Below are 10,241 nucleotides of genomic sequence, written 5' to 3' on the forward strand. Positions count from 1 at the left end.
TTTATATTGAATTCAAATATGCAAGAAGAAAAAGCTCGTATAAACCCCAACTTTCCAAAAGTAAGAAATTCAGATTAGTGTACAACTTAATAAATTGTATGAAATCATGTACCTTTCAGTCTTAAAACCAAAGAAAACAGGATGTTTACCATGTGCACTAAAATATATGTGAATTTCATAAACCAACCACACTTAGAGACATCCTTGTGCTTTACTTTCCTGCTGAGCAGAAAACTCAGCAATAGTTCATCACATTTTGCTATGTTTAATGTCCCTTATTCATTGTCATCTCCTAGGAAAATGTCTTTGTGAATAACTCACTATCATGTTCAGATCAGAGATATGAAAAACTTCCTATATTTTTACTATTAAACAAAAAGGTATTACCAATTGCCATTGGTAAAGTTCCATGCTATTGCACTTCTTGATTAAGCTGGGGATTTATTGCAAATGTTCATTATTTTCATGTTAAAAAGTTTGCCTTTTTTATAAATCCCTCCACCCACCCCCTTCCTGTTTGCATTTATAAAATTGCAAGTTTTCTCAGAACCAAGAATTTGACATTAGAAGGGTGGTCTATTAGTTTTCATGTCAGTGATACAGATTTGTTCCAGCCCTCTTCCTTTGTATCCCTAGTGTGAACTACAGTGCCAGCAATGCAGTAGAAAGTGCTTAGTACATTTAAAGCTTGTGCAGAATTCCTGTTATGAGGATGATAAGAGCCTCCAAGGGAATAATTGCCTCACTACAGGGAGTGCAAATTGTTTGGCAATGGTCTTTCTATTGTCCTTTTCTTTCTTACAACCAGTTGACATCAGTACATATTCAAGGTGAAGCTGATCAGCTGCAGAGCCAACAGTTTCGTAGACATTCATTTTTTTTCCCTAAAGATATTTATAGCAAAAGAATTGAATAGCTCACAGAGTGCTAACGAGATATAGAGCATTTGCACTTAAGTACTCAATGTAAATTCTGATCTAGGCTCTAGGAACACATTTAGAATATTTCTTCACACAAAATTGCTATTATTTCAGTGAATGTTTTTCTCATAATCAACCATATTAAAATAGTGCATCAGAACAAAACTTTATAATCTTTGAAATGTATTTGGGAAACTATAAGCAACTTTGTACCCAAAAATATTATTTTATTAAATAAAAAACTCTACAACCATAATTAGAGAAGAAGAGAGAAGAGAAGAGGGTGAGACTTGTTGGCTGTCCCTGACTGTGTTAATGAATGGTATTTAACGCAATGGCAGCTCAATGACTCCTGCAATGAGATTATCTTCTGTAACCTTTAAAAGTCCTATTGTCTTACTTATAATTTGGCTTGATAAATCAACTTATGTTTTAATTGAAAATGCTTATAAGCATTGTAAATAATGTGTATATGCATATAGGAACATTTAATGACTTCTGAATATGAAGAAATTTTTACCCATGCAAAACATACCATAGATTTTTAAAATCACTTCACTGAAACATACATAATTTCTACCAAAAAAGCATCCTGCCTCAGGTATGGGATCCTGCCATTATTTCATGCTGATAGACTTCTACCAAGACATAGATTTGACTGAAAATATCTACTTTTAAGCACTGATGTCATGCAGCAAGACTGAATCTGAAATTTAGGTAAAAAATTATAGGAAATATATAATCCTCACTGATTTTTCATTGCCAGTCATATAAGGATGTTTATTGTGTGCACTCTCAAATGGGTACATCAATTCTGTAAACACAAATTGAGTGTTCTGCCACCACATGAGATGAATGGATAATATCCCACTCTACTAACAAAGTTAAATCTCATTGAAGTGTAGTTGCTTTACCCTAATTTACGAATAGATCTCAGGAACAGAAATCTGGAATCTACCCCTTCCTCTAAGAACCTACCAAAGACCTCTCTGTGCAGAAAAAAAAAAAAGATTGAGTCAAGGTTTAATCAACAAGTGTATTTCTGACAAGATATATTATATTATTGCAACTTTGATAATATTTAAGCTAGAAATTCAGAAAGTATTTTCAGCTAATGATATATTAATTCACTGGCAAGTGCAGGATAACATATGTATTAAAAGAAAGAAGAAAACTAGTGTTGATTTAATTTCACCAGAAAATTGAGTACTTAAGGTTTTAGTTTCCAGGAACATGGAGTTTGAATCAACATCTAGTTTTTTTTTCCAGTTCCCTTGCTTTATTCACTTCTGCTCTTACCATGGACACCAGTACACTCAAGTTCTGTCGGCGGAAGATCTGCTTTTGTGTATCATCTGTCTGCATTGAAACCCATAAAAACTAAACCAAAACCAAAACCCAGACAGGCTGGATACTGCTTGGTATTGAGAAGTGTAAATGATAAATGATCTGATCATTACAGTATTTATCAGTATTAATGTATACTGAATAAATTGTAACCAATAGCTGTTGTCATTTCTCTTTAAGGCATTTCTGTACAACAGGCAGCACAGAGGAAAGAAGGGAGGGAGGGAGGAAGGGAGGAAGGCAGGAAGGAAGTGGCGGAAGGAAGGAAGTGGCGGAAGGAAGTGGCGGAAGGAAGTGGCGGAAGGAAGTGGCGGAAGGAAGTGGCGGAAGTGGCGGAAGTGGCGGAAGTGGCGGAAGTGGCGGAAGTGGCGGAAGTGGCGGAAGTGGCGGAAGGAAGGAAGGAAGGAAGGAAGGAAGGAAGGAAGGAAGGAAGGAAGGAAGGAAGGAAGGAAGGAAGGAAGGAAGGAAGGAAATGGGTAAGGGAAATGGAACTAAATGTGCTGGGAACATTTTTAGATTATCTTTTCATTATCTTTAACAGATACTCCTCAATGGTGAGTAATCAAAGCAAACTCAAGCAACAAATCTTTGTTCCACGTATTAAGGTACATTTTCCTCACAAGGAGATGTGCTTGTACATGAAACAATAGAGTAACAGGCACTGGGTGATCAGTTCTGCACACCAAAGTCAGCACAACCAGCTCCTTTCAATGCAGGCCTTTTTGTACTTTTAAAGCCATTTCCATTAGGTTGGCAGATGTGAGCAGCTTTGTTAGCCATTACACAGTTCTGCATCAGTAACTGGTCATGTGCATAAACAAAAGGCATTGAGTATGGCCTTGTTTCTGTAGAGTGTCAAGATTTTTTTTTTTTAATATTGTTCAGTGGAGTGGTACAGGGGTTGTTACTATGTTCTCCTCCTTATTCACTTTCACACAATTCTTTTTCCAAGGTCCTTAATGTGTTATTGGTATGGGCTACAATTTTGTTCTTTACAAGTTTTAGTAAATCTTTGTGTTCAAGAATATATTAATTATTACTGCTTTTAGAAAAACAAAGTAACAACATTAGTGTTAGCATTTTCCTACCATTCTGGCACCTAATTTAAACTTCTTTTAAATTAAAAGTCTACTAACATTTTGATTTCTAAGTTCTTGAGTAGCTTGATAGATTTGGATTATCCTATGAATGCTGGTAAAGCTGAGAACTGACAGTCCTTCATGGGAAAAGCAAGAGAGGAAAAACTTTGCCATGTCAAAGAACTGTGAGAAAAATTGTCAACTTAAATTGGTAACATAGGTGGAGAATAATTGAATAGTCCTAGAGAGCAGCTAACAGAGGAGCCACCAGATACCACAGTTTGTGCAGCAGGCTTTGGGTTCTGCTCTGGAAGTTTCTGGAAACTCTGGGTGCAAGGTTCAGGATCATTGGAGTATACCTGGAAAAATGAGAAACCTGAGAGGGTGCCTCACGCTGCTAAGTGATGATGTGGTGGAGGGACCTAGAGGAGTGTGAGCCAGAGGGAGCTCCAGCACCTCCTAACAAGCTCAATCTGACCTCCACCCAGGGTGTCTGGAACCTTCCTTGCATCTGAATGCTTTGATAGGGAAGGTCAAGTACTCTTTAAGCCAGTGCTCAGGTGATGCCTGTATAAAAGTCAGATCCAGAGCATAGCTGGCAACCCAGGCATTTGATTTTACTGGAATATTACAAAGGGTTCTGTATATTTCTATACATGAATTCCAAGCTGGCAGATGCAAGTAAGTTCTCATAAAAAAAAAAAAATATGCTAGAATGCTCTCCATGCTTAGCCCACGGTAAATAATCCTGCTTCTTCTCTGATGTATCCAATGTTAAGAGTGAATGTTAAATTTGCATAGTTCACAGTGTGCTCTGTCAGCAAATATGCAAGAAGTGTTGAAGAGTTATGATTTGTTTCAAAAAGTCCTGTTTGGGGACATTTATTTTGATGTAAATCTTACTGAATAGCTGCATGCTATTTTAGATACAGAGTATTACATTTTTTAGTACTTTTTTTCCATTATGGGAATGACACTACATCAGTTATTCAAAGGCATTTATTTTCCATATCATACAATCTTTTATGTAGTGCTCTATTTTTTTATTCTGCAATTCCTAAATAATTATCAGAAAAGGACTGATAATTTATTTTTGTACACACATATTTTCATCATACTTTCAAGGAAATATGGAACTTCTGAAAGCTAAGAAAGGTGATTCCTGGATACTTCATAAGTCTTTGCAAAAAAGTTACAAGCTTTTAGTGCTTTAAACAAAGGTGTGATAGCAAATTTGAATTAATACTAGATAATTCATTAGCTGTGAACCAATATGTATCTTATTGTAGAATTGTAATGTTCAAAATGTACAACTAAAACATTTTCCTACATCCTAATTTCTCATATGATTGAGAAAAAATATGCTTGTGTTAAGAAACAGATTCACTGAGAATGTAAATGGTGAATATGAAAAAAAGGAAAAGAAAAACAAATACATCCTTAAATGGTGATTTTATATAAGTCAACACTGCAGAATTATAGTCACATTCTTTGGGTGCAGTATTGAATGAAGAATATGGAAAAGCTTTTCCGTAAATGGATACAATCCCTACTTAAGCATAACTTTACAATGGAATATTTTTCAAGGGTGCAGTTCACAGAATTCAATTACTGTACACTACAGTTCATAATAAATTCAAGTTTAATTTTAAATTTCTAAAGATCTTTGGATTCAAAAAAAAAGTTAAAAGAAAAATATTTTAAAAAATAATTTCTAGCTTGACTCTTTTATATAAGTAGTCCAGTAATATTTTTCAAGGTGATTTTTTTCTGAGTATTGTTTTATCAGTGTTGCTACTCAGCCCAGGAACACAAAGTTATTAGGCAGTGCTCTAAATTATAAAGAACCTCTGGCTCTCTTCAGCCATGTCCTGTGCACCCTTGCTGAAACTGTTCCAGGTTATTCAACTGAGAAACATTTTGAAAGTCACCCTCTGAAGAGAATGTTCTCCTTATCTTACACCAACCATCCCATTCCTAGCTGTTGCAAAATTCATTTGCTACTTTTGGCAAATTCAAGAGATTAAGGATGGAATATTATAGATGAAAGCATTGATATTTTCTCTCTTAATATGTTGTTTAACTGAATTTTTCTATTCCATATACCAAAGGGACACAAACTTATCTAGCCTTCTTCAAGTTTCCTAAGTTAAAACTGATTGCTTTTAATATTTATTCATCTAAAGCTATTCTTCTAATCTGTTTCACTACACAAACCTTTTCTTGTCAGTCTTCTTCAAACTGCTTTTCAGAAGGATCGTGTAAAAGACATAATATTAATGATGTGAAAATCCATATTAGAATCCCTTTAATTTTGAATGTTGCTTTTAGTAACCCAAAAGAACAAAGACTTCAATTTTTTTTCTTTTCAGCTGCCATACATACTTTCACATATATGATTAAAAAAAAGGTTAAGTGTTTTTACATACAAGTACACATTTGTATTGGGTCTAGCTGAGATGCTATTCCCCACAGCAGCCCTCACAGTGCTGTGCTTTCCACTTATGTCTAAAAAGATGTTGACAATATGCCAGATTTTTGGCTACTGCTGACCAGTGCTGCATAACACCAGCTCTGTCTCTCCAGCCTTCCCCACACACCACTAGGCTAGGGGTGGGCAAGATCTTGGGGATACAAACAGCCAGGACAGCTGATTTAAACTCAGAGAGGGGGGTGTTTGTTATTTATGGTCTTTTTCTTCAAGAAGAAGTGCTATGTGTGCTGAAGACTGACTTCTTAGGAAATGGACAGGTATTACTTGCTGATCAGAAGTGTAGAAGGAAATTTTTTTTCCATTCTTCCTTTGTTCTAGTAAAATGCCTTTGTCTTGACCTAACAGTCAGGGGTTTTCCTCCATCTTATTTTCTCCCCAACCCCAATCAAGAAGGGCAGTGACAGAGCAGCTTGGTGAGCGCCTGGCAACCAGCCAAGATCAACCCACCACAAAATTTTTATAAATACAAATACAATTAAAAATATTAATTTGGGATTGAACACAAAAAAATTATGACTCAAAAAAGAATAATTACATAATAGCAGAACTTTTATACTTAGACATTGGTTTTCATTTCACCTTGTGCAGTCAGTTGTAAAATTATGGATTTATTAACCACAGAGTTAATATAAAAACTCCCCAAATGCAGTAACAGTAGAGTGGGCATTTCATAATGTATATATGCTTAAAAATCGGGGCCATAAATAAATCATCATCAGAGAAAAAAATCAAATATTTATTCCAGTAAAGTTATTTTATGGATTGATTATAATGTCCATATATGTAGAAGAATCATAGCAATCTCTGGTAAAGGATATATTTTATTCATTGATGATTACTGTCAAATGGAAATATTTTAATTTCTCGTTGCCCATGTAATTATATTATTTTTCCCCATGGTATAGACACGTGGTGTGGTTTTATTCTGATTTTGTTTGGTTGTTCTGTTTTCCAGCATCTCAAAAGATAATTAGGACAAATAAAATATATTGCAATAGACTGAAAAAATTATGCTATTACATTTATCATAGCCAATGTTTAAAACCTTGAGAATTCTGAGTACAAGGCAGCAGCAATAATGATATGCAAAATGCAAAGTAGTACTGAATGTTTTAATCTCATGTTTTTAATTTGATCTCAACTTTATTATAGCTTCATTATCTGTAAATGTGCAAGTAAAACTAAGTGCTGCTCTGATGCACAAGCAATGCATTCATATTTCATTTAAAGCAATATTTCCCTACCAAACTGCTCCTTTATTAATAATGCACAGGTTCACTCACTCATCAAAGTTTGTCGTAGTATAAGCTCTTTCAGCTGTGTTAGTTAAAACAACTTTATACACAAGTGTTTTGTCTTCCTGATATATCAGCTGATCACTCCTGTTGCAGTTTATACACTGATGGGCTAAAAGGGAACACACTTTCAAAAAACCCCAGGAAGAGACAGAACAGTGTTGGTGTGATATATTCACTTAAGGAATAAATAGAGGAATTTCTGCATTTAAAAAAAAAAAAAAGCCTTACTCTCCATACTTTAAAATGAGAATATCAATACTTAGTGATTATTCCACTACTACTGTAATACTCCTGAACATTTTATGTAATTGTTAGATAGCAAGAACTAGCTTTAAATATACTTCCATTATATTAATTTACCCTAGGACTTTTGATGGCTGCCAAGTTCTAACCCTGTTTTTGCAAGATTTTTTTGTTTTGTTTTGTTAAATACATTTTACCTGGGGAAGAAGAAGTGTTTAAGAGTAATATCTACTTTGTTTTAGACACAGGCCTCATACAGCAGAGGAATTCTGTCATTTTTGTGCAGAGGAAATGAACTGTATATATAAAATTTTACTCTTCAGCCTTTTCATATTGAATAAAAAATATTAATTATGTTCATAGTGATCTGGACAGGTAATTATTCTTCTTTTACCAAAAATAATTTACTGTGCTGGTCAGATCCAAGCAATTTCAAGGAAAAAATTTAAAAAAAAAAAATACACAAGCCAAATACATTTCCAAAACCCCCTTCTTTGTGCATGAAACTTGACACACCTTTTACTTTATAACATCATGCTACAAATATAGAAGCCTGTCTGTAATGCTAATAGTTAAAATCCTGAGGTAATAAACAAGATACTCAAAGCTTTAAATGCTCTGCACATTCACAGTCTCTCACCTTGGAGTCACAAGTACCAGCTGCAGTAAAAAGAAATTGCTGTGAATTGTTGTCCTATGGGTAAGCGCTTGCCATTTATTACCACTGGTGCTATAAAATAGACTGTGACCCCACATTTTCATGGCAGTGGTTTCACAGGATTTACAGTTCAATGGGAAAAGTTTGCTTTTATCCATGTGGAGGGAAAAAAAAGGATAGACATCTTATCGAGGTGCTTCATAAGTTCCACAACTAACAAATTTTCCCCACAGAAATTTTGTTAAATTTAAAACATACAGGTTGGCTCTCAATCAGTAACACATAAGATAGTGACATTGACATAAGGGTAAACCTGAAGTTCTGAACCTTAGATCTAGGTTTACTTGCTTTAGATATGATTACTGAGAACTATCAGAAAACAAAATTAAATCTGCTAAGTCATAAAAATGAAACCAGTAAAAATATAGCATAAAAATATGCTATTAATTATATGGGCAATAGATCCCATAAGAAGATTTTTTTTTCATTTTAAATTTGAAATTTACTATTGATGTGCTCATCATTCAGAACCAAGAGTAAAAATAAATTATTTTTAAATAGTAGTTTTTTAAAGCTTAAACTATAAAATTGCTGGGAGTATGATCACATATTAGTACTGTTAAATAAGTAAAGCCAATAATTTAGATTAACCTAAAATGGAGTAAGAGTTAGGCTGATAAAAAACAGACTCTAAGTTACTACTTGTTACACATTAGAAGCCTAAAATATAGTCAATTTAACAGTATAAAGTATTCTCTATATTTGCAGGCAACTCTACATAACTAATTTCAGAATGCTCTTTTAGCTGTTTTTCTATGTAAAATGGTCATTGAATTTTAACAGGCAGGCTATGCACTGTTTCTATAACAAAGAAAATTAAAAGTTTCCATGGTACATTTGAGGATTCCAACACAATAGGAAAGACAGCAAGGGAACAAGGAGACAAGATTAAGAAAAGAAAGTTGTTAGAATAGGAATTTGTAGAAATGTGAGGATTAGTAGCTAGAAGCAACAGGTGCACTCCAAATAATGGTCTTGGCACAAAGATCTTGTGTTATGGTACCTATTGAATTGCCCCATCCAAAAAATCTCCAGTTCCATCACAGAATATTTGACGAAAAGAATTCTGGACATTTACTATAGAAAAATAATCCAGTACCATGCTTTTCCCTGATGGCCATGTGATAAGGTAATTCTGCAGTTGTTCAAATATATGACATTCATTTGGATTTCTTTGCAAGTCTGTTAGACCTCAATGGCAAAATACCTATTTATGACAAAACAAAATCAAGTCTACAATGCCAGCTTCTTTTAAGCTGGCAGTCCTTTCTTTCTAAGAATCACAGAATCCCAGAATCATTAAAGTTGGAAGCAACCTCTGAATATGATCCAGTCCAACCCACTTTCCAAGGCAGGGTCACCTTGAGCAGGTGACATGGGAACTTCCCCAGGTGGATTTTTAATATGTCCCAAAAAGGAAACTCCATGACTTCCCTAGGCAGCCTGTTTCAGTGCTCTTCCACTCTGAACATAAAGCAGTTCTTCCTCATATTGAGATGAAATTTGTAGTTTCTGGGCATTGTTCCTCATCCTGTCATGAATTTTTTTTTGCTTGTGTTTTAATACTGTTAGTGTTACTGCTGAGCTCTGTGTGCCCTAATTTTGCAGATCTCTTTTTGAAGATTGGATAGGGTCTCACAGAGACCCTATAAGAGAGGTGATATTAATTTTCATTTAGATGTTACTGACACTCTAATTGCACTTGCTCATCTCACAGGACCTTCTGTAGTTTCTCATGCCTTGCTCATCTTTCTTTGTTTTTTTCCATACACCAGGATGTAGTGGATTTGGTTTTACCAAACCTTTCATGGCAAGTACCGTTTTCTTTGCTGTGCTAAGATGCAAAACAAGCAAAAAGAGATTGTCCAAAAAAAATACTGCTCTGTTATTCTGTATCTTATTTCTTGATCTTAAATTAATATATCAAGCTATTTCCTGATAGGGATATATTATATTCTTGAACTGCCTGATTTAAATATTTAAAATCCTTGTGAACTTTGAATGTAATAGACTTTTGTTTGATCTTTCTTTACTGTTCTACATAAAGCTATGACAAGATGTTCTTTCTCATGTATACTAATAGTTATTTGTAGTTTATTACATTGAATATTTATTTTTATAGTGATTAAAGTCACGGGGTTT

The sequence above is a fragment of the Serinus canaria genome, chromosome 2 (genome assembly GCF_022539315.1).
Source record: "Serinus canaria isolate serCan28SL12 chromosome 2, serCan2020, whole genome shotgun sequence".
Lineage (NCBI taxonomy): Eukaryota > Metazoa > Chordata > Aves > Passeriformes > Fringillidae > Serinus > Serinus canaria.